Source organism: Mandrillus leucophaeus, unplaced genomic scaffold (assembly GCF_000951045.1).
Source record: "Mandrillus leucophaeus isolate KB7577 unplaced genomic scaffold, Mleu.le_1.0 Scaffold314, whole genome shotgun sequence".
Classification (NCBI taxonomy): domain Eukaryota; kingdom Metazoa; phylum Chordata; class Mammalia; order Primates; family Cercopithecidae; genus Mandrillus; species Mandrillus leucophaeus.
Window position 1 is genome coordinate 73013 of NW_012103299.1, and position 25827 is coordinate 98839.

Genomic DNA, 25827 nt, shown 5'->3' on the forward strand with positions numbered 1-25827 from the left:
CCACCATAACCACCACGATGACCATCATCATCTCCATCACTATCACCACTGCCACCACCACCATCACCATCACCACCTCCACCACCATTACCACCACAACTATCACCAGCATCATTGCCACCACCATCATCACCTCTACACTGCTACTACCAGCATCATCACACCATCACCACCATCACCACCACTCCTTCCCCAACCAGTGAATCCAAGAACATATTCCTCCTTTATCATAATAAAATACTGGATGCTTTTATTTGGGAAAGATAAACCAGAAAAGACACCGGGCTCCACTTAGGACAGGGGCAAAACTATTTTAGAGAGGTGTTAAATGAAAGTTTCATATTGAATAGTGAGACCGACACTGGCTGCCAGGGTAATAGCTCCCAAGCAGGAGACTGGAGAAGTGCTTTCTAGGGAAGTTGGCCAACCTAAGAGAAAATCATTACCTTTTCATCCAATAGTAAAGCTCATCAGTCAACAAGATTATTCATGACCTTCTAAACAGCTTTTCAGCTCTTAGATACGTACATCAGCCACAGACACTGGGCAATCAAACAGAGCCTCTGGAACAAAACAGAGAAAAAGGAACTCAAAGATGATAGAGACATTACTAGGAGCAGAAGAAAACTGCGAACAATGGCCAACAAGAACAATAACAGTATTAAGCTCAGAAAGAGTGGATATTACAGAGGCCAGGCATGGTGGCTCACGCCTATAATCTCAGCACTTTGGGAGGCTGGGGCAGGTGGATCACTTGAGATCAGAGTTCAAGATCAGCCTGGCCAACACGGTGAAACTCCGTCTCTACTAAAAATACAAAAAAAAGTAACCAGGCATGATGGCTTATGCCTGTAATCCCAGTTACTCAGGAGGCTGAGGCATAAGAATCTCTTGAACCTGGGAAGTGGAGGTTACAATGAGCTGAGATCGTGCCATTGCACTCCAGCCTGGATTATAGAGTGGGAATCCCTCTCAAAAAAAAAAAGAAAGAAAGAAGAAAGAATGAAAGAGAGAGAGAGAGAGGAAGGAAGGAAGGAAGGAAGGAAGGAAGGAAAGAAGGAAGGAAGGAAGGAAGGAAAAGGAAGGAAGGAAGTAAAGAAAGAAAAGGAAGGAAGGAAAGAAAGAAAATGAAGGAAGGAAAGAAAGAAAAGGAAGGAAGAAAGGAAGAAAGATTGCATATTACATCCCTAAGATTAGACTAAGAGGCTATAAAAATAAAAGGTCAGAGAATAAGAAAGAGTTCTTGTGAAAAGAAAGAATAAAACAGAGAAATTCTAAAGGCCTTTGACCCTTCCAGAATCTAAGGAGGGTAACACGTTGGAAAATTAAGCAACCGGATTGGAGAGGAGAGAACCTCATTCCCATCAATCTGTGGCAAAGAGATACATTTGAAAACCAGTGGGTTTGGCTATCAGCTTTGTTCCTGGCATTTGTTAGATACTTAATCTAAAAAACAGTCCTGTTAGATATGGATTAATATCTTCATTTTATACACAGACTCTCAAAAAGGTATGTATTAGATTGAACCACATGAAATAGTTTTGTACGTCAGAGATGGTTGAGTGCCTGCAATTTCAATGATTCAACCTAATATACGGCTCAAGGTCACACTGCAACATTTTTGGCCAAAGATATGAAATGTTAAAAGATAAGTCATTATCATTTGGGGCCTTGAACATACTGTGTTTTCATGTGTCTTTCTTTTTTTTGTCTCTCTTTTTTTTTTGAGACAGATTCTCACTCTGTTGCTGAGGCTGGAGTATAGTGGCGCGATCTCGGTTCACTGCAGCCTTGACCTCCCAGGTTCAGGCAATCCTTCCACCTCAGCCTCTGGAGTTGCTGAGAGTACAAGCACATGCTGGCAGGCCTGGCTAATTTTTGCAATTTTTTTTTTTTTTTTTAAGAGAAGGGGTTTTGCCATGTTGCTCAGGCTGGTCTCAAACTCCGGGGCTCAAGAGATTCTCCCACCTCTGCCTCCCAAAGTGCTGGTATTTGCACTTTGGGCATGAGCCACTGTGCCCAACCTTCATGTATTATTCTTAAATCTAAAGGAAAAAAGAATATGTATTTTTGTAGTGATTGCCAGAGCCCTCTTTCCTAAGTTGGTTGTGGACAGTTTGCGGCACAATCCTAATGTTCATGGTGAGTGTGTGTGTGTGTGGTGGGGGGTAGGGGGAATGGGTGTGGGTGTGTGTTTTCAGTGAAGAAATCAAATTACTGTGTCACCCAAAGTCACAAGGAGCCTGAGCATACATAATGGTGAGAGTGTGGGTTGGAAACAGGAATCTCGTTGCTGGATCTTTCGGCCAGGCTGACTCTGTAAGTAGGTGTAGCGCTTCGCAGAGAAGCAGAACTCCTCAGATTTCAGGTGCCAGGGCACTTCATTTCCCTTCATCACTGTCCTCACAAACTGCCAGCTGCACTTGGACTCCCCGACCCCCGCGACAAAATCTTTGAGGGGTAGAAACTCAGCCACAATTTCTTTGATCACTCGTCTTAAACAGCAAGTCCTCTAGGGAGGCCAGTGGAGGGAGCCTTGTGTGGTACAGCAAGTGGGGCCGGGGGCACAACGGATGGTTTAGCATTGACAGATGAGTTCCGTATGTGCACGTGTAGTCCAAGTACACACTCCACATGCTGAAACACACACATGTGCATGCATGCACCATGCCTATATGTAGAGATCATGTGTACAACTGCAGACACCACGCACGCGGGTGCATATCTATACGTTTACATCCCAGCCTCATATTCTCTCCACAGGCACGAAGACTCAGACACCAGCACCTTCTTCCACTCTATCACACCACCCACGCGTATACTTGCGTATGTTGTACATTGATATAGCAATATACCCACAGAAAACATTCTATGATAATTTTGCAAAGATCCCAAGAAGCAGAAAACAAACATTAGGTGGCATATTCCCTGTCCGTTCTAAAGTGAGGAGCTTGGGCTCTCACCAGCTTGGGAAGCCCGACATAGCCAGGCCATGTGAAGTAGCAGGCATGCTGTGAGGGACAAGAGATTACAGCGGGCTCAGAAGTAGAGCAAGGTATTTATCTTCCCCCTCCCCACTGAGTAGAACTAGAACAAGGATTTGATTTTGCCTTAAAGCAGAAAGCCTCTCTTTTGGTTTTGTCTCTTAGCGGAATGCAAGGGGGGAAAGCGAGAGAGATTCCTGCCAAGATTATCGCATTTGGGAATCGAAGTTATTTCCCCCTCCTCTTTGCACATGGGCCACATGAGCGGCCCATGTGAGTCTTAAGTACCTGCCATGTGACCCACTCATCCTCGTGTCTGTGGTGTCACAGGGCAATTAGAACGATTGCACCAAGGTCACTGTGTGTGTATGTGTGCGTGTGTGTGTGCATGTTTGAGCCCTTGGAGAGGGCAATCCGGTGTGTGAATGAATGTCACTGGAATATGTCTTGGGAGTCCAGGGGTCCATTTCCGTGGCAATGCAAAACGAAAGCCTGGGAATCAGGAAATGCTGCCGGATTCTATGGCCAAGGCCCAGCTCACTACAGGGGAGGAAGGAAAAATCCCAGCTCAAGTGGAGAGGTTTGGGGGAAGGTTTATTCTCTGCTTGTAAATAATGTGCTGTTCATTCTGCTGCATGTGACCGGCAAATCCAGTGTCTGGGGGACCAGCATTTGCACTTCTACTGACCTTTTCTCAGAGGATCCAGGACCCCTCCCTGGCACCCTTGACAAATGGCATCCCTGTTAGTAAAGGTGCTAGCTGGAGGGACTAGTTGTTGGGCAGGCTCTTCAGGAGATCCTTGAAGAAATGGGGAAAAGTTCTACTTCTGTAGTGTGGGCCAATGCCATGCAATTACCCAGTAAATCCACCCAGCACAGTTGATTGTGAGGCAATTGCAACAGCAATGCCCTTTCCTCTAGGAAAGATGCAACACAGTGAGTCTCAGCCATTCATTGACTTACAGCTGGAAAACTCATGCAGGTCACAGCCTCTTTGCAGATGAGCACACTGATTCACTGGATACATATTTACTGAAGATCTACCACGTGTTTGGCTCTGGGCTCTTGAGAAACATCAGTGCAAGAGTCAGGCAAGGTCCCTGACCCCATAGAGCTGACATTTTAGGGAGTCAACAGATAATGTAAAAGAACAGTCAGTGAGACGTATAGTGTATCAGATGGTGATAGACAAATACAGCAAGGTAAAGGGTAGACAAGGAGGTAGGTCAGTGGAGGGATGTGACTCCTCATAGAGGGGGCACCAAGGCCTCTCCAATAATATGGTCTGTGAGTAGAGATCTGCACAAATGGAGGAAGCATACCATGGATATATCAGCAGGAAGAGGGGCCCTGGAGAGCGAGTGCAAAGGCTCTGAGGCAACAGCCTGCCAAGCATATGCAAAGAACCACAGGAAGGCAGAGAAGCTGGAGCAGGGTGAGCCAATGGGACCATGATAGCAGTTAAAGTCACAGATGTGACAGTGCCAGAGTATGTGCACTTACATGCACTGCAAGGACTTTGCTTTTACCCCGGGTGGAAAATGACGCCATAGGGTGTTTTGATAGGAGAAAGGACATGATCTTCAGTTTTTAAAGGATCACTCCGTTTGCTGTTTCGGGAATACGTTGAGAAGGGGATTCAAGATAAATGCAAGGAGATCACTCACAAATCAAGAACGGTAATCCAGGCAAAGGGTTTTGGGCTTGGAATGAGATGATAGCAGTGGAATGAAGTGGGTAGATTCTGAAGGCTGAACAGATGGGACTTACCGATAGATCGAATGTGGGACATGGGAGAGAGAGAGAAGGTAAGGGTGATTCCCAGATTTTTGGTCTAAACAATTGGAAGTGGAGTTGTTGTTTACTGAGATAGGATTGTTTTTTAGATGTACTAAATTGGATCTCTTCTATTTGTTTATTAAGTTGAGTTAGACATTCAAGTGGAAGCATCAAGGAGGAAGTGGATATATAATGGTCTGGATCTCATGGGAGAGGTCCCAGGTGGAGAGCTGTGTTATGTATGTATATATGGTATTAATGTATGCATTAATGGGATGTGGAGCCATGAGTCTGGCTGCGGCCTTTTACGGCGTAAGTACAGATAGAAAAGGGAAGAGAAGGAATCACTGGGTCCCAAGCACATTAGCATTGAGAGGTCAGGAAACTGAGGAGGACCAGCAACGAAGATGGAGACGTTGAGGGGAGGGAGGTACGAGGAGAACCAAGAGAGAGTCCTATCCCTGAAGCCAGGTGAAGAATAGGTTTCAGGAAGAAAAGGAACTGCAACAAAGGCCACTAACAGTCAAGAAGGGACTTCTGGATTTAGTACTGGAGAGACCCAACAATAGCTCCCAACACAAAGCCTCCTTTGAAAAGTGAATGCTGTTACCTCTTTAAACATTTGCTTCATTCATTTATTTCAACAGATGTTTATTGAGCATTTAGGATAATACAAGCAAAGATACAGCATTTGTTAAGTACATACCACATATCAGGCACTGGATTTTACATTAGTATCTCATGCAAGATTCACGTTCACCCCACGAGACTGGTAACGTTGTTTTTTCCATTTGTATCAGAGTTCAGGTTGTAACCCAGGCTTCCCTTCTCAAAAGTCCAGATTCTTTTTCTTTTTTAAAATTGTAGTTAAGAAAAAACGCACATATAACATGAAATTCACCATCGTAACCACTGTTGAATGTACAGCTCAGTGGTGTTAAGTATATTCACAACGTTGTGCAACCAACTTCCAGAATTCTTACATCTTGCAAAACAGAAACATATGTATTAAACAACAAGTCTCCATGTCCCCTCTCCCAGCCCTGGCAACCACCATTCTACTTTCTGTCTCTTTGAGTTTCCACATACCACATTTGTCTTTTTGTGACTGTCTCGTTTCACTTAGCATAGTAGCTTCAATTTTCATCCATGTTGCAGCACGTATCAGAATTTTTTTCCTTTTTAAGGCTAAATAATATTCCATTGGATGGATATACCACATGTTGTTTATCAACTCAACTGTCAATAGACACTTGGGTCGCTTCCTCCTTTTGGCTATTGTGAAGAGTGTTGCTATGATCATTTGTGTACAAGTATCTGTTTGAGTCCCTTCTTTCAGTTATTTTGGATATACAGTCAGTCCTTGGTATCCATAGTTTCTGCATTCATGGATTCAACCAACTGTGGATGTAAAATATTCAGGAAAAAACTGTGTCTGTACTGAACATGCGCAGACACTTTTCCTTGTGATTGTTCCCTAAACAATGTAACAACTATTTACATAGAATTTACATTTATTAGGCATTATAAGTAATCTAGAGATGATTTAAAGTATACAGGAGAGGCTAGGCATGGTGGCTCACACCTGTAATCCCAGCACTTTGGGATGCCGAGGTGGGCAGATCACCTGAGGTTAGGAGTTCCAGACCAGCCTGGCCAACATGGTGAAAACCCATCTCTACTAAAAATACAAACAAACAAACAAAATGAGCCAGGCATGATGGCATGCACCTGTAATCCCAGGTACTCGGGAGGCTGAGGCAGGAGAATCACTTGAACCTGGGAGGCGGAGGTTGCAGTAAGCTGAGATCACGCCACTGCACTCCAGCCTGGGTGACAGAGCAAGACTCCACCTCAAAAAAAAAAAAAAGTCAAAAGAGTATATGAGAGAATGTGCCTAGGTTATAAGCAAATACCAAACCATTTTATATCAGGGACTTGAGCATCCTTGAATTTTGGTATCTGAAGGAGATCCTGGAACCAATATCCTACAGACAGATACCAAGGGATGACTGTATACTGGAAGTTTGGAATTTTTTTTTTTTTTTTTGAGACAGAATCTCACTCTGTCACCCAGGCTGCAGTGCAGTGGTGTGATCTCGGCTCAATGCAGCTTCAGCCCCCTGGGGTCCAAGTGATCCTGCCACCTCAGACTCCCAAATCACTGGGATTATAGATGCATGCGCACATACCTGGCTAATATTTAATATTTGGTGGAGATGGGGTCTCCCTATGTGACCCTGGCTGGTCTCAAACTCCTAGGCTCAAGCAATACACCCTCCTAGCCCTCCCAAAGTGCCGGGATGACAGGTACGAGCCACCGCACCTGGCCAAGTCTGGATTCTTAACCTGTCTATTAACACAACAATGGCCAAGGGAGGGGTGGTCCCGCCTAAATGGAGCACCTCTGGCAGGAAACACAGACGCTGAATAGGTAACTCCAGGAATTCTGAGTGCTATCCATAAAAACCAAGGTGTACAGTTGCCATAGACAGGAATGCCTAGTGTGTGACTTGAAGGGGAAGAGAATGATGAAGAAGATCCAAACACCGCCCCCAAGATGCTCCCAGAGTATTAGATGGTAGCCAATCTCATTAATCAAAGGGACTTACAAGTTCAGATGGGAAGGTCTTGTGATCTTAATGTGCCCGGGGCAGATGGAGTAAATATTTTAGATCTAGAATAGTAAAATAATGATGATGACAACTATGATAACTATCCTTTACTGAGAGTTTACCCTGAGTTGGATACAGGGTTAAAAGCTTAACACACATTATCCTGTTGAATCCTTACAACGACCTTGCAATGTAAGAACTGTTATTATCCTCCTTTCACAGATGGAGAAACTGAGACTGAGGGAGGTGAGCTCCTTCACTCAAGGCGTGCAGCTGGCATCAGTGTTGGGGTTGAGCCAGCTCTGCTGACCCTCAGGCCGATGCCCTTGTAAACCACCACCCTGCCCACCCTTGGCCCCTGCCCATAGACCCCTGTGCCAGTATCTCCCATGGCAAGCTGAGTGAATGAGGCTTAGGTCCAAGGGGCAGCATGGGCCACGCCCCATTCCCCAACAGGGCAGAGCCTTTGCCATGACACAGGCACAGTAGATTTCAACACTCTGATTTCCTCATCTTCCTTTCCCAATATGTGACCTGCTGATCCAACATGTGACCAGGCAGGGGTAAGTGGACTGAAGACATGGAAGGGGATGGGCCTCACCTGTTTCCTGGACTCCCACACTCACCTTCCCACAGCTCCCATGGTCAGTCCCTGGCAATCTCTGCTCCACAGCAGCTCGAGGGAGCTTGTATTTTATTTTAGTTTTGTTTTTATTTTTTGAGACAGTCTCACTCTGTCTCTCAGGCTGGTGTGCAGTGGCGTGATCTCAGCTCACTGCAAGCTCCGCCTCCCGGGTTCAAGCGGTTCTCCTGCCTCAGCCTCCGGAGTAGCTGGGATTACAGGCAGGAGCCACCACACCCTGCTAATTTTTGTATTTTTAGTAGAGATGGGGATTTGCCATGCTGGTCAGCCTGCTCTTGAACTTCTGGCCTCAAGTGATCCGCCTGTCTTGGCCTCCCAAAGTGCTAGGATTACAGGCGTGAGCCACCATGCCTGACCCGAAGGAGCTTTTAAAAGCGTCAGTTTGATTATGTCACCTCGCAGCTACATCTTTTTGTAATTTGTGCACTGCTTAGAATAAGAGTCACGCTCCCTGCTCTGGTCTCGAGGCCCCACATGCAACTGCCTCCCTGTAACCTAGCTCTCCTGCCTGACCTCCCTCCACTCTGCTCCAATGTCCCTTCCCAATGGGGCCTTCTCAGGTGCATTCACTCACTCTCCATCTCCACCCAGTTACTCTCTAGCACATAACCTTTTTTTAAAAAAGTCATTTTTTTGGCTGGGCACGGTGGCTCATGCTTGTAATCCCAGCACTTTGGGAGGCTGAGGCGGGCGGATCACAAGTTTAGGAGTTCAAGCCCAGCCTGGCCAACATGGTGAAACCCCCATCTCTACTAAAAATACAAAATTAGCCAGGCACGGTGGTGGGCACCTGTAGTCCCAGCTACTCAGGAGGCTGAGGCAGGAGAATCACTTGAACCTGGGAGGCAGAGGTTGCAGTGAGCAGAGATCACGCCACTGCACTCCAGCTTAAGCAACAAAGGGAGCCTCTATCTGAAAAAGAAAAGTCATTTTTTTTTTTTGGTGGTAAAACATACATATATAAAATGTATCTTTTTAGCCACTTTTAAGTGTATGCTTCAGTGACAGTAAGTACATTCCCATTGTTGTGTGACGATCACCACCATTTGTCTCCAGTCATTTTCTTCATGCCAAAGAGAAACTCTGTACTCATTGAACAATAATTCTCCAGCCCCTGGTCACTTCTACTCTGCTTTCTGTCTCTGTGAATTTGACTATTCCGGGAATCTCATATAAGCAGAATTACACGGGTTGTGTCCTTTTGTCACTGGCTTATTTCCCTTGGCATAGTGTCCTCAAAGTCCATCCATGTTGTAGCCTGTGTGAGAATTTCCTTTCTTATCAAAGGTGAATGTAGATACCCACATTTTGTGCATCCATTCATTGTTGACGAACGGGAAGTTTGTTTCCACCTTTGGGCTATTGTGAATAGTGCTATGTGCACTTGTGAACAAGTGTCTGTTTGAGTCCCTGCTTTCAATTCTTTGGGGTATTGCACAAGTTTTTGTATTGTGTCTCTAACACACCACTGCCTGAAATGATTTTGCTCGTTGCTTTGTTTGCTGACTTGTTTTCTGTCTGTCTCCGGTCATCTCCTTGGATACAGGAGCCTTGCCTGTTTGGCACGCAATTGTTATCACAGGCCCACAATGGTGTCCTGCTCATGCTAGGTGCTCAACAAACTTTTTTTTTTTTTTTTTTTTTTTTTTTTTACAGAGTCTCGCTCTGTTGCCCAGGCTGGAATGCAGTGGTTCGATCTCGGTTCACTGCAACCTCTGTCTCCTGGGTTCAAGTGATTCTCCTGTCGTAGCCTCCTGAATAGCTGGGACTACAGGTGTGCACCACCACGCCCAGCTAACTTTTGTATTTTTAGTAGCATTGGGGTTTTGCCATGTTGACCAGGCTGGTCTTGAACTCCTGACTTCAGGTGATCCGTCCAGCTCGGCCTCCCAAAGTGCTGGGATTATAGGCGAGAGCCACTGCACCCCGGCCTCAACACACATTTTTGAATGAAGGATGACTAACACCGCAGATGGCCCAGCCTGTTGGGCACGAGCCTAATCACCACTTCTAAGTGAGGACGTGTCTGAAACACTAAAATGCTCACAGGCATTCACAGGCAGTGTTTTAAAATTTTCATTTATTTGTCAAATTTAATACAACATTTCCAAAAGTAACATGTACCCTGTGGCCCATGGAAACGAAAGGTGTGTGTGCAATCAACAGAGCCACAGGGCCTGGGAGAGCGAGGTTAAATGTAGGAATCCAAGGAGTATTTCACCGATCCGCCAGAGCGTGTTCTGTGCTGCTTAAGTCAGATAAGGCGAAGGTTTGGAATGTCCTGAGGCAAGGGAGGGGTATTCCCCTCCCTCATAAAAACTCACCACCATGTTTTGGGCACATGTTCTTTGCCAGCCTCTGATGATCTGGGACTGCTGTGAAGAGGAAGAGCATTTCAGGGGAGAAAGCAGCCCCTTAAGCCCCAGTGAGACAACAGCATCATCATGCCCAAAACTGTTTCCTCAGCATAGCAGTGCTAGGAAGAGGAGCCAGGACTCCTGCATTCAGCCTGCTTTGCCACCCTTGGTTAGGACTGGATGGGTGTTACTCGTTCTTTTTGCTATTCATGGCTTCTCACTTTTTCTGAGCCAACCAAGGTCCAATCTCCCATATATCCTTTTCCTCACATGTGTATGTGTGTGAAAGTGTGTGAGACAGGGTGCATGTGTGTATGTATAAGTGTGTGAGTATGTGTGAGACTGTGAAGGAATGTGGGGTGGAAGAGTGTATATAAGTGTATATATGGGCCAGGCGCAGTGGCTCACGCCTGTAATCCCAGTACTTTGGGAGGCTGAGGCGGGCAGATCACCTGAGGTCAGAAGTGCAAGACCAGCCTGACCAACACGGAGAAATCCTGTCTCTACTAAAAAGACAAAAAAATTAGCCGGGCGTGGTGGTGCATGCCCGTAATCCCAGTTACTCGGGGGGCTGAGGCAGGAGAATCGCTTGAACTGGGGAGGCGAGGTTGCAGTGAGCCAAGATCACGCCACTGCACTCCAGCCTGGGCAAGAAGACTGAAACTCTGTCTCAAAAAAAATAAAAAATAAGCGTACATATGTACATGTGTGTGGATGTGCGTGTGTGTTTTAACTGCAGTGACATTGGATAAGTCACTTAAACTCGTTGAGCCTCTTTTTTGTTGTCGTTCATAAAAACAGACCAATGGACAAACCTCCTCCCTGCCAGCGGATGTGTGAACTCAGCGGGGTAACATCTGTGGGCATTCCACATGGTGCTGGGCACATGGTGAGTGTTAACAAATGATACCTGTCACTTTCAAACTCTCTATCACTCAGTCTCTTGACCAAGAATCTAGCTGTCAGTCACCTCTTAAGCTACATAAACTACACTCTGCTTTTATTCAGCTGGGGGTAGAGTGCAAAGAGGGGATATTTGTCGAAGGAATGGAAGAGACAGGTTTTTATGCTGACATCCAGTTTGTGTTTTATGTCCATTTTCTCACCGGATCCTCACTTCAGCTACCTGTGAAGTTGTTTTAGTGATAATCAATTTACAGATGGGAAGCCTGAGACTCAGAGAACAACAGATCACACATCCAGCAAGTAGCAGAGCAGGCGTTTGACTCCAGACCTGGGCACCTCAAAGCCACCGTTCCCTCTGCCCTCCAACACTGAAGGATGGCTCTGGAGTCAGCCAAAGAGGCTGCGGGGGAGCTTGTGTGCCAGTGCCAGGCAGGGGACACAGGATAACCAAAGGCCAGGAGAGGAGAAAAATAATAAGTATGTGATCGTGGAGCCCAAGGAGAATGTGAGGAGAGAAAAGGTGAGACTTGAATTTAGGGTGAGGTTGAATTTTGCAGAGCCTTGAAGTCTGCATTGAGATGTTTGGGATTTATTTCAACAGAGAACCTAGATCAGATCTGAGCTTAAACAAAGTGATTTTGACACATCCAATAAAAATGATCATAGAGCTATTCCCAAGGAAGAATCCTGGAGAAATAGCAGTGGGCTGGGGCAGCTCTCGGAGAAGCTGGTGGGGGAAGCCACCAGCCGCCAGGATCCTGATGGAGCCTCACGCTGACCACCCGGCTCTAGGACTCAGTTGCTCCCTCTCCACCTCTCACTGCTGGGAGCAAATGGATCTCGCACTGCAGGCAATAACTTCAGGAGTCCACTCAAATGTCAGTGGGGGATCTACGTTCCATGGTTCCACGGCCACTGGGGCCTTCTGGAAAAGAGAGGTTTCCAGAAGCAGTGGGTACCATGGCCATTAGGAACACCCTAGTTGATTGTCATGATGACCAGTGGGGTGCTGCCTTTCCTTTCTGTGCACCTATACTGTCTTCCTTCCTCCAGTACAAACTAGCCCCATGCTACCTAGAAGGTACTCAACGACAGGCTGCCTCCTCTGCCTTTGAGTAAAAGCCTGAACTTGAGTTATTATGCTGCAGGGGAGGGAGAGAGTCAAGTGCCTTTGAGTGCAATGAGACAGGGAGATTGACCAGGACTGGGCGGGGATGGAAAATTCGGTGACCAATAGGAGTGGCTGAGTGGCACATTTGATTCAGGGAGGCTAGACCCTGGCACAGCAGTACAATAGATGCCTATTACAGAGGCCCCCACAGAAGGGATGAAGAGAAGGTCAGCAGTAGCCATGTCTGCGAGGCTGGACTGAAGACCTATTTCAGGTGGGGGCTTCACAGATGGTGCACTGCCCAGAAGAAGAGGGATCCTGGGCCCGGCGTAGTGGCTCACGCCTGCAATCCCAGCACTTTGGGAGGCTCAGGAGGAGGATCTCTTGAGTTCAGGAGCTCATGACCAGGCGGGCCAACATGGTGAAACCCTGTCTCTGCTAAAAAATACAAAAATTAACTGGGCGTGGTGGCACACACCTGTAGTCCCAAGCTACTCCACTTTGGGTTTTATGTCCATTTTCTCACTGGATCCTCACGAGAGGCACTAGAATCCCTTGAACCTGGGAGGCAGAGGTTGCAGTGACCTGCGATGGCACCACTGCACTCCAGCCTGGGTGGCAGTGTGAGACCCTGTCTCAATAAAATAAAATAAAATAAAATAAGGGGGTGCCCCCCATCTCATCTCACTCACAACTGACATCAATTTTTCAGGTACCTCAGCAAGAAGTACTTGCTTCTTGGAGTCAGGGTCAGATTTAATTAGACCTCAAGGAAATAAAATAGTGTAACATTTCTTGTGTAGTCAAGTTTATGGAGTAGGATGCATATCCCAGGATCTTAATTAGTAGGACATAGACATCATCATAACACTGAGGTCTTTATCAGGGACTGTCTGGTTGCTAGAAATGACTTTTACTCAGAAAAGTTTACATAAATGGGAACTGGCCATCAAGATTCAAAGCAATCTCACAACTGAGGCTGCAGAAAGTGCGCGGGGCTTCCAGAGAACGAAAGCGTCCTCTCCGTGTCTCTCTGGGGCTCCTGGAGTGCTGCCCTGCTTCTCTCTGATCACATGCTCCATCACCCTCTCTGCAGATCTGCATTGTCTCTGAGTGTTTTCTTCTTGCTTTTCCAGAACTTCAGCCCACCTGGGATTTTAATGTACAGGGCTTAGATCTGGTCCAGCTCTCAGCTACCTGTGGGGGAGGCAGGAAAAGTCAAGTGATAAAGACCCAGGTCATATTCTGTCTATGGAACTTTGTTACTGCAGGTGCCGGTGGAGTAGCATTGCAGCCAAATTGCAGCAATGCAGACAAACTACATCCACATCGCTCCTTTCCCCACCGATATATCCCGTGTGTCCATATTGCCGAGAAGAAGCCTGTGTTGAAAACGTCAACCAACAGATGCTAACGGTAGATACAGGCTCAAAAGATCTCAGGGAAGGTCCTTCCCGATATATAAAACCCATGTTCACTTCACTCCTTAAATTCTTTACCTACAGTGTCAGTTTCCAAGAAACATTTCGTTTCAGAGTTAGTAGAACTTATTCAGAATTTCCTATTGGAATTTCAGTCCATGGTATATGGTATTTACATAAACAAAATACTATAGGTTCCTCTAGAGATATCTTACAATTATTTTTAGTGTATATACTAAAAATGGAAATCTTTAGCTTTTAGTATATTTTTAGTATATATAATATGTACTATACTCAACTATACTAAATATGTATATTAATATACACTAAGCTTAAAATATACTAAAAGCTAAATATTTTGATTTTTGTTTTAAACTTTTTTCTTAGAGAATTGGGATGCATCATAACCAGCTGCATGCCATAATCTGACAAACATGGTCCTTCATTAAACTTGATTTCCTCATCTATAAAATGGGCGTACAAACAGAGCTTACTTTGCAGAGTTGATGTGCGAATGAAATAAAGCTCAACAAACACTAGTCTTTCTTCTTCTTATAATCCTGCATCTAAGGGCTAACACTATCTAATTGATCCAGGGCCTGGATCTCTTGGTTTAAATTCTCCAAAGGATTCGTCTGATTGGCTGTGAAGTGTGTCTCTCCAGGGTCAGGAATCTTCCAGAGTCAGGTTGGAGGAGAAGGATCATGTGAAGCACGCATGAGCGCACAAGCTAACCATGCGGTTGGTGGGGAGGGTGATTGCCGAGAAGCCAGGATGGGTAGGTCTGCCATGGCAGATGCAAAATCGACAATAAGAAGATTCTAGAGTCCCAGAGCTGGAAAGGCAATTGAGACCATCTGGCCCAGTCGCTCCAATTTTCCATGTTTAGAAACCAAGGCTCTGAGAAACACAGTGACCTACTTCTACTTGGGTATTGACCTACACAATGAATCAGAGGCAGGATCTGCTCTTCCCACCCTGCGTCCTATCTAAAGGGGCAGGACGCCTGCCAGGCAGGGAGGAGAGCCCATCACTGACCCTCCCACCTCACCACCTCAGAGCCTCTGAGTTAGCTGGTGTTGCAGCCTCCTCCTGTCAACACCCTGGAATCCAGGCTGCAGGAAGTACCCAGTCTCCTGGCCTTCTGCTGCCCAGCCCTGGCCACCTGTACAACAAGGTTCCACCCGTTCCTTCCAGCTAAGCAGGTTTGATGGCCACATGCATGCCTCCCTCCATACCTTTGCTCAGGTAGTTCCCTTACCTGGAATGCCCACCTTCCACTCCCCGCCCTCCTGAGTTCCACGGACTCTGCTGGAGGCCACACCCTCTGAGAGGTCTTCCTGACACATATCCCTACCCTACTCCAACCTAACCATTTCTGTGTCTTTTTCTCTCTCTGCACTCCATCAACTGCCACCTGCCCCATCCAGGAGGCACATAATTACATGTTGCTTGCCAATTTTAATTCAATTATAAGTTCTCTGATGAGGTTAAAAACCTTGTCTTAAATATTGCAACAACAAAGCACTCAGTGCTGTGCTGGGTGCCTGGAAGGTGGTCAGTAAACATTCGTTGAAGGAGTGAGTGAATGGAGTGAATGAACACAGTGAGCGAGTGAGTAATTGACTGTCAGTTGGGAATTGAACCAGCAAGAGCCTTCCTGCTCCAGGATATCCTGGGAAGGGTGGTGAGGTCCCTGGTTAGAGCGGTCCCGGCAAGTCGTTCACAGGGGCTGAACGTAAGCTCCGTATCACCTACTGCTCCCCATAGCTCACAACAGCCCCGTTATAAGGACACTGAGGCTCAGAGACGAAAGTGATTTGCCAGGGGCCGCCCGGGCAATGTGCACCTGAATGGGGATCAGGCTGCCGTTAAGCTGACTTCTTGACTTGGGCTCTGACCACCTACCCCATGCACGGGATGCAAATGAGGAGGACAAGCTCTTGACCTTCAGGAGCACCTGGGGTGGGGGTTGCAGGGCTGGCAAGGCGTGGCTGGAGGCTAGTCCTGAAGAAGCCATTGAAACCCAGGGGCCCACACACCCCTGGGACAGAAGCAAAACCAGGGGCAAGTGACCTCTCTCTCTGCATAACAAAGTCTCTGGGTTTCCTTTGACCTTCAAAACCTCCCTATAACACAGGCAGGACGAGGTCATTAAATCTGGTTCACAGGATGGCAAACTGAGGGTCAGAGAGGTGGGTGGGTGGCCTTGGGAGCCACTTACAAAGCCTAGATGAGGAACCCACTTTCCCAGCCTCCTTCCTAACCACCCTTCTCCCCACTGTCCTGTGCGGGTAACCCTGTTCCAGAGGGTCAGTCAACACTTGGTTCCCAAACACACTCTTCTTTATCCTGCTGCCTGGCCTCTGTTACCCCTGCCTGAATGCCCTTTCCCCACCCCAAACTCCGCTACTGCAGGGCTCAGCCCAGATCCCACCTCCTCTCCAAACTTCCCCAGGTCTCCTCTGATCGAACTCCTCTATGGACCTCAAAGTCTTTCTCTCCATATCATGCTCTGATCTACTACCTTTTAAAATAAGAACACAAGTGCCTGGCACCACGCCTGGCCCATCGTAGAGCCTGAGGCAGTATCCTCTGGAATGAAGTGGTGCTCAGCAAAGTTTGGTGTAAAGAATGTGTGAATGAGTGAATGAACAAATGAATGGGTCTCTTGCCTACGTTTCGCTGCTGTTGAGGGGATTCATTTCGGTGAAGTAACCCACAAAGCTCCCAGCACAGAGCTGGGCACAGAGCAGGTAGCTAGCCAGTGCTCGCTGGCATGAGTCAGTTTGAGGCAATGCTGTCTTCTAGGCCACACCTAGCCTAGACTTCCTGAATGGGCCACATGCCAGCACGAAGGCCCCAGCAGGCATAGCGCCGGGCAGCTGCCTATGGATCTCCCAAAAGGAGCAGTCTGCGGCCCCGCCCGCCTGCCCACCCTGTCCGTCCTCCCAGCTCAGGTGCAGTCCGTACTGCCCCAGCCTCCTTCCTGGGCATGCAGTTTGGGGAAGAAAAACGAGGAGGAAAAATCAGGTTAAACCAGATGGTAAAGCTGTTCTTTTAATCAGTAGTCGTGGAGCCCTGGAGCGGGGGCCAGGAGGCGTGGCTGTGAAGCAGGCCAGAACGGCTAGCAGACAGGCGCAAAGGCCCTGGCGTCTTCAGGAGCTGGGTTCAAATCCTAGCCTGTGGGCTTCCGCTGTCATGATGCCGGACAAAGCCCACTCCCTCTCTGAGGCTCAGATTCCTCGCCTGTAAAACGCAATAACAGTAACTTGCCACATGCTGGTCTGCAGACGAAAACTGACTTGGGACAGGTTCTTACCCTATGCAGCATAAACTAATGACAAATTAATGTATCTCCCTATGTATGTGTATATATGTCAACATACTAGGTCACCAATTGCCCTCCTTTAAGAAGGACTGGCCCTTATTCTGTGATTATATCCTTCCTTTATTATTATTCTATTTTTATTACAGAAACAGTCTCACTCTGTTGCCCAGACTGGAGTGCAGTGGCACAATCACAGCTCACTGCAGCCTTGAACTCCTGAGCTCAAGCGATCCTCCCACCTCAGCCTGTAGCTGGGACCATAGGCACACACCGCCAGGCCTGGCTAATTTATGCTTTTTAGAGGCAGTCTTGAACTCCCGGCCTCAAGCAATCCTCTGGCCTCGGCCTCCCAGTGCTGGGATTATAGGCATGCGCCACCTCACCAGTTGCCTTCTTTCATGATGATTTTTTCAGTGGAAAGGACTGAGGGCCTTTGTGCTGCTGTTCCCTCTGCCTAGAGTCCTTCCCCCACCCACAAGACTCACTGCCTCACTAGCTTCAGAACTTAACTCACACGTCTCCTTTTCAAGAACGCCTTCCCTGACCACCCTATTGAAAATTGCCATCCGCCCACAGTGTGCCTTTCCCTTGCCTGACCTGTTTTTCCTCCATAGCGCTTAGCCCATCTGACCTGGGATTTATTTCCTGCTTGGGCCACGGTCTGGCTCTTCCCAGGAGGGCAGGCAGTTTTGTCTGTCTTGTTCACAGCTGTATCCCAAGGCTTGAAAGAATGCCTGGCACAGAGTAGACCCTCAATAAGTATTTGTCAACTGAATAAACAATTGAGTGGATATTTGCTTTACACTGTCTTTCCATGGCAAGATAAAAAGCGAGCAGTCCTATGTTGGCTCCCAAAATCTAGGCCTTGGAAAGGACAGGATTTCACTGGTCTATGAGGTCCTTACATTACCGAGAAAATGGAGGTAAAAAAATGCAACACGGATGGGCGCGGTAGCTCCCAGCACTGTGGGAGGCCGAGGCGGGTGGATCACAAGGTCACGAGATCAAAACCATCCTGGCCAACATGGTGAAACCCCACCTCTACTAAAAATACAAAATAAAAAATAAAAAAGTAGCTGGGCATGGTGCTGCGCATCTGTAGTCCCAGCTACTGGGGAGGCTGAGGCAAGAGAATCATTTGAACCTGGAGGCAGAGTTTGCAGTGAGCCGGGATTGCACCATTGCCTTCCAGCCTGGTGACAGAGCGAGACTCTGTCTCAAAAAAGAAAAAAACAAAAAAAGCAACACATACTATGGCACCGGGAAAAACTCACTAAACAGTAATAATTAGTCCCCTCCTCCTCTGGTCCCCTTCCTCTCCCCACATTCAGCCTAAGGCCTTATCTGTCTCTGAACACTGCAGAACCTAGAGGCCCATACCAGCTTTTCCCAGCACTAAGTCAGCAGCCCTCTGTCCCCTCATTTTGCTTCATTCATTGATTGTCTTTAAAGATCCTGATGACGGACCCAGCTTGGGAGAACCAGCCAGACCTGTGAACAGGTCTGATGGAGGCCCGTCCTGCCTGGAAGACCTGGACACTGGTACAGGTGAGCCTTGTCGGGATTCCACAGCTTTCAGGATCCCAGGTCACAGGTGAAAGAAATAAAAGGTTTGCACGCGTTTGCTTGCTTTTCAGTTCCAGGCCTGCTGGGGAGGGAAGTCCAGGTGTTAAATACCAAGGCTGATTGTAGCCCTGGAGGTGCTGGCACCAGGCAGAAAGGTTTTACGAAGCTGATGACCCATACCCACTGGCCTTAGGAAGGGCAGGAGCAGCTTTAGGACCCTGGCCAGAGCCAGAAGGAAGTGCAGAGACTAAATTGTTTGATTCTGGGGAAGACTAAGGACCAGAGAGGTTGTGGGCCTCACTTCAGATCTCACTTGGAAATAGCAAAATCAAAAAGCTGATTTCCAGCCGGGCATGGTGGCTTACGCCTGTAATCCCAGCACTTTGGGAGACTGAGGTGGGCAGATCACTGGAGGTGAGGAGTTCAAGACCAGCCTGTCCAGCATGGTGAAACCCCATCTCTACTAAAAGTATACACACCAAAAAAATTAGCAGTGTGTGGTGGTGTGCACCTGTAATCCCAGCTACTCAGGAGGCTGAGGCAGGAGAATCATTTGAACCCAGAGGCAGAGGTTGCAGCGAGCCAAGATTTTGCCACTGCACTCAGCCTGGGTGACAGAGCTAGACTCAGTCTAAAAAACAAAAACCCAACCCTAACATTCTTGCATCTCCGATTCCCTGTCCAGCACCCTCTGATCAGGGCAAGAGGGGCTCTAGCCCTGGGACCTGTATTTTAGAAGGTCTTGCTCAGACGCTGCCCCTCCCTGCAAGTGAGGAGTCTTGGGGAACAAAGAGCTATGCCCATTTGCAACCCACATGCCTCCCTTCCAGAGGACACGCTGGGTTCCCAGGACCCTGGGGTTCCCTGTCCAAATGCCCATGCCCAGTTCTGAGGCCTCCTGGACCTCTCCCATTTTCCCTAGTGTGGACCACATGGCCAGTGGGTGCTCCAGCCCTGAAGGCTGGTCAAAGAGCAGCTGCTTGGGGGACCTGGGTAGTGCTTGGCCACGTGGGCTGAGTGCCTGGTATCTGTTTTTCTCTTGGTGCAGGAAAACATGGAGAATGGGGAAAGTAGCTGCCGCATGCCAATGTGAACCTCCGAGGAATCTAGCCATTCTGATCTGGTCTTCTAGGTCATCAGGAGGCTCTGCCATCATGTGAGGAGGTATGACATACTTTATCTAGCAGTTTGTTAGCTTTCTTTAAAACTTTTAATATTGAGACATTTGGTTTATGACCCTGCCAGGGAGAGCCTGCTGTCTGGAGAGCATGCTGGTCTCCAGCGTGGGGAGAGAGAGCGCCTCCGGGCTTTGCTGAGGAGGGTCTTGGGAAAAAAGAGTGAGTGGGCATCTCCTCGCACAGGTGCTTGGTTTTTTGGGGTTTTTTTTGTTTTTTTGTTGTTGTTGTTGAGACGGAGTCTCGCTCTGTCGCCCAGGCTGGAGTGCTGTGGCTGGATCTCAGCTCACTGCAAGCTCCGCCTCCCAGGTTTACACCATTCTCCTGCCTCAGCCTCCCAAGTAGCTGGGACTACAGGCACCCGCCACCTCGCCCAGCTAGTTTTTTGTATTTTTTTTAGTAGAGACGGGGTTTCACTGTGTTCGCCAGGATGGTCACGATCTCCTGACCTCGTGATCCGCCCGTCTCGGCCTCCCAAAGTGCTGGGATTACAGGCTTGAGCCACCGCGCCCGGCCAGGTGCTTGGTTTGCTAGACCTAGGGTCATTCTCACATCACCTTTTCAGCTGAGGAAACTGAAAGTCCTAAGGTCACACAGCTGGGAATATACGACCAAATGGCCTTCACCTTCCCCTAAATGATAAGTTTCAAATAACAAAAACAGGGGACAAGGAGAGATGGTTTTGTCTTTCTTCTGGGGGCACCTTCAGTGCCTGCAGGTTTTCCTACCTGTGCACCTGCCCGGCCACTTTGTCCAGCCAGCCCGGGTGTGCAGCGGCTGTGTGGCTTGTGTCTTTCCACCTGGCTGCTGCTACAGTCCAAACCTCCACTGTTGATTTGACTTCCTAGAAACGAGCCTGATTTGGGGGCTCTGGGGGTTTGAATGCAGGAAATATTGGGATGTGGTTTCCCAGAAAGTCACACATCCCTTTAGCTTTCCCAGGAAGTGCCGAGTCCTTGCTAAGACCATTTCCTGTGGGGGGAGACACTTGCTCTCCGTGAGTTTCTGTTGAATTGTTTTTGAGAAAATGATCTGCACTGGAGGGAATGAATCTGGACCAGACCTTGACACTGCCCCCGTTAAAGAACTTGTGAATACTGGTCCCATCTTTCCCTCTAATCTCCCCTCTTCCCATCGCCTCTGCTGGTGCCCTGGGCTCCACTTACAGTCCCCTAAGCAACCACTGCATTTTTGCAAATGCTGCTTCCACCTAGGATGGATGCCTTTTCCCTCCTTTCTTCACTCCACCAGCTTTCTCCTTCAGGTACCAGCTTAGTCCCTGGCTCCTTGGGTCCCTCCCACTTGTCCCCCGGCTGTACCTTTTATGCCTCCTCTGTACTTCCCAAGCTCCAGAGTGTCCTCCTATAAACAGACTCTGTGTACTGTACTGTGGGCTGATTGCTACTTGTCTGTCTCTTGTCATCGCTGGCAAGCAATGTGGGGTAGGGATTACATTTTATTCACCTCTCTGTTCCGGTGTGCAGCTCAGACATGGAGGGCAGAAGGTGCTCAGGAAAGATCTTCTGCATGCAGAAGCCTCCTCTCTCAAAGGGTATTCTCCAGTCATGAGCTTATTTGCTATTTACATGCCCGAGGAGGACTGACCTTAGCAGCTATGATGACCTCATTTATCACTGTAAATAAGCACTTGACTAGGGTCTCGGCCGGCACCCCGGGCCCAGCCTCCTGGTCTACTCGTTTCTGGGGGTGGGGGCACCTGCCCACGGTCCTGAACTTTCCTCTACTTGGGTAGGGACAGGGAGCCCCAGCAGCACTTGTTCCAGGATGACCCAGCAAATTGCAAGGTGGCATTTGGCCTTTTTCTCAGCAATTGCCAGACTTTGTCCCAGGGTGAGGAGGAAGCCAATAGAAGAGCTGGGGTGAGGAGATCAAAGACCTTCCCAGAGACTCAGGCAGGGCCCAAACCGAGGGCATTTCCAGGCAGGCACTGGGGCCGGCCCCAGGGACACGCCAACGCAGTGCTGGGGCCAAGGGGAAAGGTTGGTTTCGAAACCACATGTGCGGCAGCCTCACCACTGAGTCATGCTTATGAGGCCTGCTGGAGACCAAAGACAGGGGCTGCAAGCTCAAAACCACCTGGTTAAAGCTGACTCCATTGATTTCCTGGCCTCCCACTTCCAAACCTTCCTTGAGCGGCTCAACTCCTGGAAGACACACCTGTTTTTCATATTTGCCTGGTATACCCCACGTCTTTGAGTGACAGCGCCCCAGAGAGCCCCTTCTCCACTCTCACTCCGTGTAGTTAAGGTGAGGTTGGATTCTCTCCTCCCTGCCCCCCCAACCCCCCTACCCCCAGCACTAAGGACCCAGGCTCAGTCAATCAGAATATCTCTCGTGCCCACCGTGGGCTCTAGGATGGGAGCATGATGGAAGAGTGGCCATTGAGGCTCAGTTCCAAGACTTTTGTAAGAAATGCTGGCGGAAGAGCCCCTCTCTTTTCCCATAGGGATTGCTCACTGTGCAAATATGCCAACCTGAGGCAGCTGGAGCCTCCATGTGCACAGTGGAGAATCAGGTCACCCCACGGGAAAGCAGGACCATAACGGGGTACTAGGCAGAGATCCAGCCTCCTGGCCATGCATCTCTGAACTTTTCAGCTGTGTGGACTGATTCTTTATTGCTTAAGCATGCTTTCGTTTTTATTTCATTTATTTACTTACTTCGAGACAGAGTCTTGCTCTGTTGCCCAGGCTGGAGTGCAGTGGCGTGATCTCAATCTCAGCTCACTGCAACCTCCGCCTCCCCGGTTCAAGAGATTTTTCTGCCTCAGCCTCCTGAGTAGGTGAAACTACAGGCGCGTGCCACCACGCCCAGCTAATTTTTGTATTTTTAGTAGAGATGGGGTTTCACCATATTGGCCAGACTGGTCTCGAACTCCTGACCTTGTGATCCACCTGCCTCAGCCTCCCACAGTGCTGGGATTATAGGTGTGAGCCCCTGCGCCCGGTGAAGCATGCTTTCAAGTGGGGTTTCTGTCAATTGCAAACAGAAGATTTCGGACTAATATTCCCCAGATAATATTTATTCTATCTTCCTCTCCATTCTTACTCTCCATGCCACAGCTTAAGCCTCCTCATCCACTTCCACATCTCCTACCTTAAATGATTGTAACAGACTACCAACACAGAATTACAACGGAATCCCTGCCATAGATGACTAACTGCTATTTGCATGCATGTTTTATTTGTGACAGTGATCTTACAAATCAATTTTCACGTCTCACTGATGAAGGCACCAAGCGTCAGGGAGACAAGGGACTTGTGTGCAGCCAGTAAGTAGCAGAGCTAAGACTTGAACTCAGATCGTCTGACTCCAAAAGGCATGCTCTTTCTCCGCAGCTCACTGTCGTGTCTTGCTTCTTTCGACTCTAGGTACTGCCAACAATAAGGCCCAGTCGGGATCCTCCCACAACAAGAGCAGACTGTGAGGTAAGAACACTTTGGTCCCTAGGAAACACAGAGCCATGAGTGTGGCCAGACTCTGTCAAATATCTTAGACTTCACGGACACACTATAAGGGCACAAATTCTAGTTTTGGTTTATCCTTTTCCTCCTGCCCTCATCTGCCCTTCACTCAATTTCCAAGCTCATCTTTAATTTTGTTGCCATGGTCTCATGGGCCAGGCTTGGGTGACATGCCCATCACTGAGCAGTCTCTTAGGTCAGGGGATGCGCTGTCCGATGGGGTTGCCTTAGGTCATATGCCCTGCCTGCATCTCGGTCAGTCCCATTCAAGCCAGATGGATGGAAAGTGGGGAAGATGGTTCCCCAGAGGCAAATAAGGTGCTGTTACCAGGAAGGGTGGCCACTCCTTCTCACTCCCTTGCCTAAGACCTCAGCCACCCAAAGCAACGGTCATCTATGTGGTTCTATAGTGTGGCAAGCTCTATGCTGAGCACTGGAAGAACAAAGAGAGATTGGGCACAGACTTCTCCCTGACCCAGGTGATGAGGAGCTCACATCTGAGAGTATGTGACCATGGATGAGCCACCAGAATGCCATGGGATCCAGCTACAGCCAAGGAAGCACAGAGCACCATGGGAGCGATTTGTTGTGCTTGGGGATAGGGAAGGGGACATGGGAGGAGCTGTATTGAGAAGGTAACATGGGTATTTGGCTTCACAGAGTGTGGCAACTTTCATCAGGAAGCGATGGTGGGGGAACAGCATCTCTGGCGGAGGGAAGCAGCAGGTGCAGAGGTGCAGAGGCGTGAGGAATCTGTCACATTCTGGGAAGGGAGTATGGTTGGGCAGCAATGCAAGACAGAGAAAGCAAGGAGGGAAGGAGGGGCCTAGCCTGAGGAATAAAGAATGCTAGGAGTTTGGATACCTTTTTCTGGCCTTTCATCTAAACTTTACTAGCCAGTCCAAGAGAAAGCTGTCACTTCCCCACCCCAAGCTTCCCTCGAAAGAAGAAGGATTAATTCAGAACAAGATAAAGAAATGTCTGGGGACCTGAGTGTGAAAAGGAGAGACAGAGTCAGCCTGAAACCTGCAACTTGAGCAAATGAAGGGGACTGGAGAGGAGGACAGCAGGCCAAGGAAGGGACAAGTCAGTAGCTAAACCCAGTAAAAACAGCCATGTCTAGCCCTGCACTGGGCCGTGGGGCTACGGATACAATAAGACAGGGCTCCTGGCCCTATGGCTCACAGGCTGCCTGGAGAGGTGCACAAGGACCCAGGCAAAGACAAACGAGTGGGCTGAGTTCAGTGGCAGCAGAAGGCCAAGGGGCTTAGGGAGCACCAGGAGCATCTGCTCCAACACAGGGTCTGGGAAAAGCCTTCCTAGAAGACAGGACATTGGAGCTGGACCTTAAAAAATGAATAGGAGTTTGCTACTTAGACACTGAGGAGCTCTTAATCCCTGTATCCCACCTTGTATTGTGACTGGCCACACTGTACTGCCGGCCTACATCTCTCCTTTCTGCTGAGCTCCATCGGGTGTTCACCACAGCGGCTGGTTCATTGAGTTATCTCCCATGCCAAAAATGGCAGCTGACACGTAGAAGATGCTCAATTAATGCATGTGGGAGAACAGCCTGTGCAAAGGCCCAGCAGAGGGTGCAGACATGGAGCTTGGTACAAGGTGGGTGGAGTGGGTAGTGTCCAGGGCAGGAATGATCTTGTTTGCCCATCTGAGTAGTTTGGATTTTTATCTTCTGAAAGAGGAGGAAGGTGATCAAATTTGCATTCATTCATTTATTTGACAAATACTTATCAAACACCTGCTATGTGCTAGGAATTGCATCAGGCCCTACGGATAACATGGGTAGAAGACCAACTCCTTCTCCACATGGAGCCTACATTCTCATGGGAAAATAGAGACCAACTTGTAAGCAATTCAAAAATAATACCTTGTCAGCCAGTGATGAAGTGCTAGGTAGAAAAATAAAGACTGGTAAGAGGCTAAAGTGACGGCGGAAGACAAGGGAGGTTCAGTGGTAGGTGGGGGTGTCTCAGATAGCATTGTCAGCTGCAGGGAGCAGAAAGCCTGCTCACAGCCACCCAGCATGTAGCAGGTTATTTATATCTTGCAACAGGAAGCCCAAGAGGTAAGCAGTCCCGGGCTGGCTGGAGACTCCATGGTGATGTCAAGAAACGAGGCCCCTCCTTCCTGGTCCACCTCCTGGGCATTATCTCTGATGCTTTAACTCTTTTGTCTTTGGAATGGACAAATTATAATTATACATATTCATGGGCTACATAGTGATGTTTTGATACATATAATATATAGTGAGCAGATCAGGGTAATTAGCATATCCATCATCTCAAACCTTTATCATGTCTTTGTGTTGGGAACATTCAATATCCTCCATCTAACTATTTGAAACTATATACTATATTACGTACTAGCTATAGTCATCCTGCAATGCTAGGGAACACTAGAACTTCTTCATCCTATCTAGCCATCTAGTAATTT

General features: G+C 48.2%; 1 long non-coding RNA gene across 1 annotated transcript; it reads left to right on the forward strand.

Moving 5' to 3' along the window:
- The first annotated feature begins 19743 nt into the window (after nt 1-19743).
- LOC105544962 lies at nt 19744-24224 on the forward strand. Its single transcript, XR_001006847.1, has 4 exons — nt 19744-19877; nt 19959-20050; nt 23281-23337; nt 23784-24224. It is a non-coding gene; the product is annotated as an uncharacterized LOC105544962 (long non-coding RNA).
- The last annotated feature ends 1603 nt before the right edge of the window (nt 24225-25827 follow it).